At 39.3% G+C, this 12,351-nt stretch overlaps 1 protein-coding gene across 1 annotated transcript in view; it reads left to right on the top strand.

Annotated features, from left to right (window-relative positions):
- The window catches only part of atxn1a (ataxin 1a), a 95,630-nt gene that overhangs the window by 40,953 nt on the left and 42,326 nt on the right, over nucleotides 1–12,351 (top strand). The window lies entirely within an intron of this gene.

Genomic DNA, 12,351 nt, shown 5'->3' with positions numbered 1-12,351 from the left:
CACACACACACACACACACACACACACACACACACACACACACACACACACACACACACACACACACACAAGTGCGTCACACTCAGAGTCTCTGACTGGACATTACAACAAAAGCCTCCTGTCTGACATTATCTGTGATGGGTGTGTCTCATATACAGCAATCTTTCTTTCATTCTTTATTTCTCTCTTTTTTCTTTCTTTCTTCCTTTTTCTCGCTGTATCAATGAGATATATCCATGTGAAGCAAGATTTCAAATCATCTGTGTCTACTTCTTAGTCATTCTCTTCCTCCTTGTCTTTACTGCTGCTTTGCGCCGTATAATGACTTCAGTAGTGTGACATGTGGCGTGATCACATAACCGATTATATCACTCAAAGCAAATCTGAAGCATTTGCATTGCACTTCAGGCTGAGGTGAGAGAAGGGATGTACAACAGCAGCAGCGCAGGCATGAGGGATTATCGGTTATCTGCAGGGTTACAATCACAATGCACATCTGCAACTCCGCTGACTTTTTTCATCCTCGAAGAGATTGTGAAGGGATCGGCTTTGGTCCAGATGTGGAAAAGTATTTCTGCAAAACAAACTGAATACACGCACACACACACACGCACACACACACACACACACACACACACACACACACACACACACACACACACACACACACACACAGAAATATTACATTTCCCAACAAAACATGATTTCATCGTTTATTCTAAACTGAATTTTAACAGGTTGCTTAATGACTAGATTGAATGATTTAGAGTGAGTGATCGGTTCATATGATATTTACACAAACCAGTGAAATCTCATGTGGATGTCGGCACTGATGGGAACTACAGTGGAACTACTGTATTAAATTAAAGTGGTTAAACCATGTACGTTAGAAGATTGCAGCAGTGATGCATCTGTTGCAAAACACCAGTGTTGTGGGTTCGATTCTCACCACAGATGTGAGATCGGTTGTGTTAATTGTGCTAATGTTACTCTAGGCAGTGACCTGAAACTGATGTACACATTTGAAATAAGTAAATGCAGTGCAGGAAGGTACAAAAAAAAATACTAGAAAAAAACAAACAAAACAAAACTGTAGAATTGAACCAATCACATGTATTTATTGAGATTATTTAACTCAAAGTAGCTCATTGGACCAGAGCCTTTTCACAGGGTTTGAGTTATTCCTTCAAAAATACCTTAAAAGCGTCTTCACAGACTTTCATGGATACTTTTTCCTCTCTGGCTCAAGTTGCCGACTTACAACCTGCACTTTTAGACGTCAGAGACGCGAACGGAGAAGCGTGTGTTTATCGTTCTTGTGTTAAATTCAAGGCAGACAGTATTATATTATGCAGCACCAGTGTGAAAGAAAACATCGTCTTGTTTAAGGTTGTAAACTCTTCGCTAAGTGGTTTAATTGTGTACACTTAGTTTCAGAGGTGCTTTCCATTGCCATTGCAGTGATAAGTTACAGTGAAAGGCCGTGTGTTTTGTTTTCCCATAAACATTTTATCAGGCCCTTTAGCAAGCCCGTCTTGCTGTGTCATCCTCCAGTACATTTAGGATTTGACACATCACATCTGTGTTCATTGCTCTGACTTCAGACTCGCTGCTGTACACTGAAGACATCTCAGAGTGCGAGCTTCTCTTCATGCCCTCTGGGTTTGTAAAGTCTAAATGGAACTGAAAAAGCAAAGCATGGATTATAGCGAGACCTTTTTCTAGATAAAACTGAAAAGAGATAAAATAATAAGTATTACATGAATAGAAAAGGTTTTTTACAAACACTTTTAGTATCATAAACATACAATATTTCACATGGCCGATCTGAGTGTTTTCAGGCTTCAGTTTCTGTATATTTTCTGACCCGGAATTTTATTTTTTTTCTTTAAAAATGTCAATACAGTGAACATAATGTTTTGACAATTTGATGTGTGGTTGTGGAAGTAAAGCAGAAACAATGAATGGATTTTCTTTAAAACAGCACAGCAAGAAACATTACTACTACTGGGACACTTTCTGCAATCATGAGAGACAAAAAAAAAAGTAGAAAAGATAAAGAAGTGATAACTTGAGCAAACTCGTCGGATATAATTACTATATAAAAAAGTAAGAATTACTTTCAGATAAACTGGAGGTACATGAAGTTTGGTGAATACGGATGGAGGGTTGGATAGCAGTTGGCACGGAAGTTTCCAGATGGTGTGACTGGCAGCAGCATTAGCCAAAAGGTAGAAGGGAAGCGAAATATCTGCCAAAGCTACCACTGGAACGACAAGTGTGTGTGCAATCCACTGCAGGTCCTGGCGTCAGAAATCACTCTTCACTTCTGTCTGTCTGTCAGTCTGCTGGACAGCGAGACTCAGTAATTCGTTACTTCATTTGACTGCACAAACAGGAACAGCCTGCAGAAAACAAAGTTGTGTAACTCCTTCCTGCATGCAGCTAACACGTCTCCTTCACCGTTTCTCTCCTGGGTTGGTGTGCGTGTGTGTAGGAGTGTATAGAGACAGACAGGGCACCCAGGTGTCAAGGAGCTGGCTGAATTTATACACTATACAAAGTTACGTAGTATTTACATATTCAGGCAGAAAATTAACATCCTGTGTTCTAGCTCTAGTTACAAATAGTCTACATTCTGTCACTGTTTGTAAATCTGTTAAAACACACACAGACACACAGACACATATTTTGTTGATTTCTTCAACCTATTTTTGATTGTTGTTGCTTTATTTAGGAAAACCTGTATTAATAAGAATTTAAAGGCGTACATTTTGTATTATCCATGTAAAAATGACATCAGATTTTATGTTTGTTTCCAGCTGCTGACTGACCGTTCAGTGTACTGTGTAGGTTTGATCGTTATGTTAGAGTGTACAATATGTAGGGAAACTCAGATGTTCAGTCGAGCTGTGACACGGAGGAGCTTGGATAAGAAAAAAGCTTCCAGTCGATCGTTATATGGATGCACGGTAAGACGAGGAATTAAGATCAATATTTATAATACAGTGATTTTACCTCAGTAGCAGTTGTGTTGTATTAATGATCACTACTGCTTATGCATTTAAGTACAAAATCTTTTAGGAAATTAAATCTGAATGCTTTTAATAGGTTTCATTAAGGCCCTGACATAGGACACATTTTCCCCTACATTCTTCTCTCTCTCTCTCTCTCTCTCTCTCTCTCTCTCTCTCTCTCTCTCTCTCTCTCACACACACACACACACACACACACACACACACACACACACACACACACACACACACACACACACACACACACACACACACACACACACTTATCTCTTACTATCCTTGTGGACCTCCTTCAAGTTTTCCTTGTGGGGATCAGATAAACGTTCAAGCAACATCAAAAGTGTCAGGCATTACTATCCTTTTGGGGAAATCTTTCTCCCCAACACACACACATACACACACACACACACACACACACACACACACACACACACACACACACACACACACACACACACACACACACACACACACAGCACTGTATAGACAAGCATTGAGACTCTTTCACACAATTACATACTTAACACAAACACAAAACATTCAGATTTAGGGTCAGATTTACAAACACTATAATAAATCTCTCTCTCTCTCTCTCTCTCTCTCTCTCTCTCTCACACACACACACACACTCACACACACACACACACACACACACACACACACACACACACACACACACACACACACACACACACACACACACACACACACACACACACACACACAAACACACATTGCTAACTCCCCATGTCTGAGCTGCACGTCCCTCTGTAGTGGGGAGGTTTGGAGTAGAGAGCGTGGGAGTCTGGCAGTTTTATTGCTGCCTTGGACTTTGTGCAGCGCTGAGCATCCAGCACTGTGTCAAGCTGAACACAGGGGGTGTGTGAGAACGTGTCTGTGCATGAGCGCATGTTTTGTGTGCTCGTATTTGATTTGCATAAGGCTGCTGGATTTGTGATTCTTGTTCTCCGACTCCATGTGTGCATGCGTGGGTGTGTGTGTGTGCGCAAATGTGTGTGTGGTTGTGTGTGAGGAGGTGGAGCAGATCACACTGAATGCGAGTGAATAGTTCAGTTTCAGCTGTGTGAATGTAAAATGTCTTAATGCTGATGTATCGTCCCAGACTCTGGCTCATTAACGGTGACGCGTGTCATTTCCTCCAGCCCCCGAGCCCATCCCGCTCCTGCCCAAAGTGGATTAAGCGCTCCGGTTGGTGCATTGTGTGCTGGGCTATTAGTCAAACTCAGGACAGGCCTAATCTATCAGAAATACACACAGAACGAACTGATTATACCTCTCCAAAATCTCAGAGCCTTGTTCCAGCTCTAGACATTGATTCAAACTCTCTCTGAGACTTTAATACTGCAACAGAGACGTATCGGATGACTGTTAACCAAAATCGCATGGAGACGTGCGAACATTTCCTGCATTGCTTTGGGAAAACCACTGACCGCCTCCAAATTGTTTGCAGATGAGATTTGACCCAGGCACGTAGCCCAGATCTTTACTCCGTTAACATCACCAGATAATGACTATGGAGTTTAAGATTACAGAATAGGAGTGTATGAAAAGGGTGTGTGTGTGTGTGTGTGTGTGTGTGTGTGTGTGTGTGTGTGTGTGTGTGTGTGTGTGAGAGAGAGAGAGAGAGAGAGAGAGAGAGAGAGAGAGAGAGAGAGAGAGAGAAGAATGTAGGGGAAAATATGCACGAGGCACAGGTGTGTATGACTCAGGCTTTTGGACTGGATCATTTGATACCTCCTGTTAAAACATTTTTCCTCTCAAGCCTTAAAAAATATCCCGTAAAAAATATATGCAAATCCTGCGAATATATATGAAAAGGTCCAGTGACAGCTATAAAGTGGACAGTTTTAGTGCAGCCAGGCTGCTGTGAGGGTAAGCTAAAGGCTTGGAAAGCCGGTCATGACTGATTAGATTGCAGATAGTTTCGAGCAGAAGTACTTGATCATATAAATGCCTACTTGATGCGTGTGACCTTGAGACTGAAACTGGCTTCTGTCACTCAGTTTGGTGAAGTAAAGAACATGCTACAATCTTATGTGGCTACATGTCATTTATTATACTCTGAGTCTGAGAAATAACATGCAAAATGGAGCAGTCGTATTCAGAGCCCTCTGCTGCCTGTAAAGGAAATTACAGCAGCAGTTACAACTTTCCTTTTCCTCTTATACTTCAAAATGCATGATGCTTTTTAGGAACAAGGGACAGAACTGAAGACTTGCTTTTGGAGATTGTTCCCATGTATGTTTCTCCTATTTTATTTGCTTGTTCCTAAACACTAGCTATTCATGTGACCTGCACACAGCAGTAACCAGTGGTGAACAAAAGCTACCACATCTTTTTAAACTGCTCCTCATGCTACATCACCACACGACTGAATACATTTGAAGGAATGTGAGTCTGCGAGTGGTGCTCTGATTGACACAGGAGGATGTAATTCCATCCTCAGCTTGCTGTGGCATCATTGGGAATTAATCTCTTGATCTCTGGATGGCGGGTTGAAAGCTTCTCTGTTGGGCCACTTGGGAACAATAAGGCTAATAAAAAGAATGAAAAAAAAATCACATCTTATAAAACCAGAATCATCCAGTCATTTATTTGTAAGGACTAGGTATGCTTTTTTTTTTTTTACACCAATGTTACTATTTTTTGTAGAGGTTGATAGGATGCAAGAGGATATGACTTTGATTAGATTTTTCTTTATAGTGTTGCTATTCTTGTCCATGCTTAAGTCAGCCTTTAACCCACAGCCCAAATTAAAAGGTGAATAGAGATTATGACTTGAGTGTTATACAAATAAGCTGCTGAGACACTTATTTTTTAGCCTGAGTCATGATAATGGTCATCTGAGCTTTGGGGATTGCACACACTGAGAGAGCCCGGGGAATGTTCTGTGCGATCCAGCTCAGGGTTGCTAACTAAGCAACTTTTTTTGCTAGATCTGTTGACTTAAAGAAAAAAAACAAACAACAAAGAGTGCCCCGCACTCAATATGACTCTTAAGCTCACATCAGGAGTTGAGAAAGCAGGTTTAACTGATTCACCACCAGTTTGTGAAAAGAGTGAGTTGCACTTACACAAACTGCTGACCAATCAACAACCGGCACTGTTCTCAAATAACCAATCAACAACCAGCACTGATAGTCTAGTACTCAGAGAGGCATGAGGTCTCTTTCCAAAACCTTCAAATTAACTGTCCATAAGTGGTGTAAAGAAATTTAAATCTCAATCCGCCACTATCTGAAGGCCAAAGTCCCACCTCGTCCACGAACACTTAACTTACCCCTAACTTATCCCTCCACCACCCCAAAAAGATCTGTACTGTAGAACTCAATTAAGAGACTTGTATGGTAGAATGACGTGTACTGTAGTCTGCTTGATATTTTATCGCGTTGGATAAAAGCATCTGCAAATGAATAAATGTAAATGTAACATTTTTCTCTATAATAAACAATGTTGATCACCAAGCAAAAACTAATCATTATTTGTCAAAAAGTACTCACTTTTGTTTTGTATTTTGTAATTTTTGTCTTCAGAAACTCTAATTTCTTTTCACTTTTCGATATGCAAATCAGCATAAATGAAAGATTTGTTTATGACATCACCCAGCGACTTCTAGTGACTTTATGCTCTTACATTAGCTACCATCCCTTATGTAACCAGTTTGTGTGAGCTGAACAAAAGCTGCATCAAATTTTATTTGAAGTTACAAACTTCCTAGGATAAGAGCAGTGAGCCGTATCCATTGCATGCCGTAATCGTGAGGAAGTGAACGCTTTTACTTAAACATGGCCATCGATACTCAGGACAACGCTAATATATGCTCATGCTACACACACACAAACACACACAGACTAAGGGAGTGTAATTAATCCCCCTGCTGTGTCAGGCTGTGACTCATCACACACACATACGGCAAGCCTCGCTTTGCTAGAGTACACACAATCCTGCTTAACAGCTTCTACACACATGCACACACTCACACACACACACCGCTTTGCTGCTTTGATAACAAGGGAGGGAGCGTAGTGACACACTTGCCACGCATTCACACATGTACACTCTTAAGATTTGTCCCTCCAACATGCACACACACACACACACACACACACACACACACACACACACACACACACACACACACACACACACACAAACAGGCTTTGTATGAATCGTCCTATGTGTAAATGAGTGGGGTGTGAATGCCCGGCTTTTATGCAAATGTTATGGAAACCTCAGCTATGGAGGTTATAAATAGTTTCTCACTGTGTCTAACTCAGTAAACAGACTCTTAAAAACTGCAAAATGTATATATATATATATATATATATATATATATATATATATATATATATATATATATATATATATATATATATACAAAATAATTCTAGAATTATGTTAATACAAGTCATTAGTTTAGTTTTAAATCCTGTCAATAAACATTTAACAGTCAAATCGTAACTTCAGCTCCATCTAAAGGCGGAATCTATTGCATATCAGTGTGCTTTTAATTGCTAACACCCTAAACTTGGAAGTAGCCATAAATATTGGAACGTCTCACATCTGTTTGGCTTTCTGTAAAGAAATGTGTTTTGAAGTACAGGCAGGCAATAAAGCCTTTTTTTTAAATACTGGCCACCTGTACACACTCATGTGTTATGGCTCATGTTTCAGTGTTATCCCAGAATGCTTCACGACTGTATGGCACAGTTGCTTTGAGTTAAAGCAAAGACTTGGTCTGTGATATGACAAGTACTATAGCAGTGTGTGTGTAAAACATATTAAGCTGTGGAAGCAAGTGTACAGATGAAGAGCTGAGAGGTGTGTATATTAATATTAAGAACAGTCGATTTATATTTCCTTCATACTATTCAGACTAAAAGGCTAAAGCATCACTCTCTGTAGCTAAATTCCATGGACCAATTTATCAATGAAGGAAATATAAATCGACTCAGTTTTATTACAGTAATGCTGTACAGTGCACTTGTTCTTAATATTAATATACACACCTCTCAGGGTAGATCCAGGGGTCTTGTGCATGGATGTCTAATCTCTGATGTCACATTTATGTAGTTTATTCATACCCAAATTCTTAATATTTTGGTTAACGACGTCAAGAAGCTTTGCAGATGGGGGTAATAAAGCATGAGATTGCATTGTTACCAAGGAAATATCTCAAATAATGAGTGCAACTTTGTCAAGCATCCATGCACCCTAATGAAAGCTGTGTTTTACGCCTCAGCGTCTGTTTCGTTAACAGCGCTGGGCCACAGGACGTCCCCAGTACAATTTGTAACAAATGTCATTTCTTAGTATCTGCCTCACAGTGAGATGTCAGACTATCAAAGCTCTGTTTCCATTTTGTTTTGTATGTGCTGTGTGGGGTTTTCCCCATGGATATAGACAGAGAGACCTGTATCACACTCAGCAGCACATATTCACTTTCACATTCATTTTTCTTTACACAGGATAATCAAAGTTATTTTTCTGTAGTTAAAGTTGCTTGTTTCTTGTAAAAGCTACTCCATGCTGTAACCTGTAGTTTCCTAAAATATATTCCTAAATTAAATTGGTTTACATTCTCCTCGGTATAACTATAACTGTATTTTTGCTTGCTGAAAATACATAATCTAATGTAGAAAACTAAAGTAGGTTGCTAATATTTGCAGAGAAATTAGACAAAATTGGCAAGCTGAGCTAGTTAGCTAATAATAATAATAATAATAATAATAATAATAATAATAATAATAATAATAATAATAATAATAATATATAAGCTAATATTGTATAAGCTGATAATACATTTGCTTAGCTATTTGTCCATAAACTTGCTACCTGAAAGTGTTTTGTTTTTATTTGCAGAATTTGTTATAGCTGACTGAGTAGTCTAGTAATGCTAACATAGCTGGTTAATGTTTACAGAGAGAGCTAGCCAGCTAATTTTGCCATTTATCCTGACACTGAGGAAAATGTTAGCAGTTGAGGGAGATTTTGTAGAACTTTTCTTTCACCCAGCTATTATTAATGTAGATTATAGACTGAAAACTAAGAACACTGTGTTAATTAGATTGTTGTGCTAAGCTATTCTTTGAGTTGATCATTTTTCCCCAACCACAGTGTTATCACATCCCCTAACTGACTTAAATGTTTTTCCTTCTTTGCAAGACAATACATTCAGAAGTTAATATATGTGTTTCTATTAGAACTACACAATTTTTCCTCAATTACATTTAGATCTTTGGCACTACCATTATGGCACTAAAGCAGCTGGATAGATATCTGTAAATGTCTATAGTTTCCTATTACTTCCACCTTATTTACACCGTAATTGTTTTTGATTGAACTGTTTTTGAAGCTATTTACTCAGGTGTGCAGCTTCACATCAATTCTTGTAACCGCCTCAGCATATTTGTGTAGCATGTGTGTTTGTGCAGTGAGGTAAGTATCTTGTTTTGGCTTTGACTTCTTAATCATGTTTGTGTCTGCTTGCAACAGACCACAGCAAAGCGAGCTTGTGCTATGTAACCATGCAACAGGTTCTTTATGTGACTGAGTTACCAGGCAACTTAGTGTCCCAGCAATGAGCTAACGCTGTAGCACTGGCTTGGTTCACTGGCTGTCCTACTACTCGGTGCACATGTGGAGTTACTCAATATCTAATATGTAGTTATATAAACTTTTACAATAGATGTTTTTTTTTATTCTTTCTTTCTTTCAAACCACTAGTTAAGACGACAGTCTAGTTTATCTCACTCAACTTATGCAATGTGTCACTGTCTAGTGAATTTTCAGAATTATCAGACAGTTCAGAGTTGAGAATATTTTGTTAAAAATATGGTATAGTATCAATCAATATATCGATGTATATGGTATATGTCTCCAAATGCACCTTTGGACAGTCCACCACTGTTTTTATTCATTCTTTCTTTCATACATTCCTTCCTTCATCTACTTTTGGTGACCTTTCCGAACACTTTTTAAGACTTTATTTAGCTAGCTTGTATCTCAGCTCAGTGTGTTTAATCATCGGAGACAGTTGGATATGCGTTGCTGTGTAATAATATTTTTGTCTGTAATTAGTTTTTTCCCATATTGCATTTCTTTGAAGTGATACAAAATGAAAATAAGAGTATGGCTCAGCAGTTTTTGCTGTAGATGTGTGTGGAAGCCCTTTTTATGCTGTGCTGATGCTTCAGTAGGAAAGCCTAACAAAGTCATCTGAGATCAGCATTTACACTCACTGCAAGAACTGGAATAATGCAGGATGCCAGTGTGAGCTACAGAAAAGCGCCTCAGTCCTGAGAATAAACTCACTGCAGTCTGCACAGCTGATTAACAAGCAATTGTACAGCAAAGTCAAATTTACACAGTTTTTTTTATTGTTTTTTCGTGCCATATTTTGTGTCTGAGATATGGTTCTTTAATTTTGCACTGCACTGAGAACATAGGTAAAAGAAGTCTATATAAAGCAAAATTTACTACGACAGCCATTTTGGATACCTCTCCTTGAGGCTACCCATGACTCCGCCTCCCAAGATTTGAGCTCAGAATCTTACCAAACCTGACTTAAGAGCTTTAAAAAGAGCTTTAAGAATGGAAAACTGATCCTTGACCTGCTGGAATGAAGAATTTGACAACAATGTCTGAAAGTAACGTACACCTATGATCTGAACGGCTTCGTATGAATTCTGAACAATGCCGTTGGTCAACCCAGACACAAACCAGGTTGTTCCAGTACGGCTTGGTAACTCGAGAGACTCAGTGCTATCTGCTTACTGCTGCTTTTGTCCTGATTGTTACGTTAGCACAGGTCGGGACGTGACTATCTCTGCATCAGACTGATGCTACAGATACAACGATGGGAAAGGAGAGGGAGAGGAGAGCACATCACAGCACAGGGCTGAACAAAGCTTCTCCACTTCACCTGATCTAAGGCAGAAGAGTTTTCCATATCTATTTAGCCTTTAGATATTGAAAGTATATGTGAGTTTCCTGCCTTATGTGTTGTTTCACCTCCGAGGAACAGAGAAGTGGGGTTGAATGCTAATGGAGATTTGAGAACGCCAGTTATGGGTTTGACCTTGCTGTGATTTATTTGTTGGAATAGGAATAGCATGCAGGACACAAGCAATTAGAAATACCACACATTTATCCAGTGGAGGGCACTGTACCATTGAAGCAAACATAAATAAAGCCTTATTTAGGTGCCGCTGTTTTGTTTGAGAGTAATAAAGGTGGCTTAATGCTGCTAAGCAGCTGCGGAGCTCAGACAGATATGTACAGTCATTTCTCACTATTAAAATCGTGATAGATTCACGGCTCAAATACCAGACTACTAGTTGGATATGCACGTTTGTGCTGTATAATGGATTTTCCCTTGCTGTCCACAACACACACATACTTTACACACTGGAAGGCTGTAGTCATCAGGTCTTGGCTGAGAAAATGAGCTCACGCTTCAGCCCAGAGCGACTTGTCTATTGATCTTGTCTTTAGAGCTGTTGTAGTAATGATGTCATCTCCAGCCACTCCCTCACCAGCATTCTTACTGTCTGACCTTGAGTGGGAAGTGTGTGTGTCTGTCTGTGTGTGTCTGTGCCTGTGCCTGTGGGCATGTATTTAGCTCCTTGTGAGGCCTAAAAACCAAGGAATAAATGTCCACAGAATTATAGGGTTGTGCCAGCTGTCCTGGAAGTTAGTTAGGTGTTAATTAACAACAGTAATAAATAAACCTCAAGGAGGAGGGTCCTCACAAATATATCAAAACGTGTGTGTGTGTGCGTGTGTGTGTGTGTGTGTGTGTGTGATAGAAGAGAGATGGGGAAGATATATACCAGACATGAATGCAAGAACACAATCTCTTTTTTAAAAGATAACCTTTAAGTAGTCGTTACTGATATGAAGAGAAATGATTTCCTGGTCCAATGTATTTCACTAGAAATATTTTGTAAGCTGGTTGTTGTGGAGAAATCCAATCATAGCAGTTAGCTTGCTGTAAGAATCAAGTATTCCTTTAGCATTACTATATAGTAACATGGCTGCTTCCATTAACGTTTCTGATAAATGCTAGTCATTTCAGTTCATAATATTCACTCACTCACTTCTCACTTTTATCTGTCAGCCAGCATTTATTTAGCTACCCAGGTGATGAGGAAAAGTCAATCGATCTGTTCTTCATAAAGCCTTTAATAGCTGATCCGATTACGTTTTCCAAGTATACCCAGGGGTAACTCTTCTGTAATATTTGTACATTACTTAAAGTGTTATTAAACCTGAATACCTGCACTTCTATTTA

This window comes from Tachysurus fulvidraco, chromosome 24 (genome assembly GCF_022655615.1).
Source record: "Tachysurus fulvidraco isolate hzauxx_2018 chromosome 24, HZAU_PFXX_2.0, whole genome shotgun sequence".
Lineage (NCBI taxonomy): Eukaryota > Metazoa > Chordata > Actinopteri > Siluriformes > Bagridae > Tachysurus > Tachysurus fulvidraco.
Note: the sequence above shows the minus strand (reverse complement) of the source record. Positions and strands in the feature narration are given on the sequence as shown.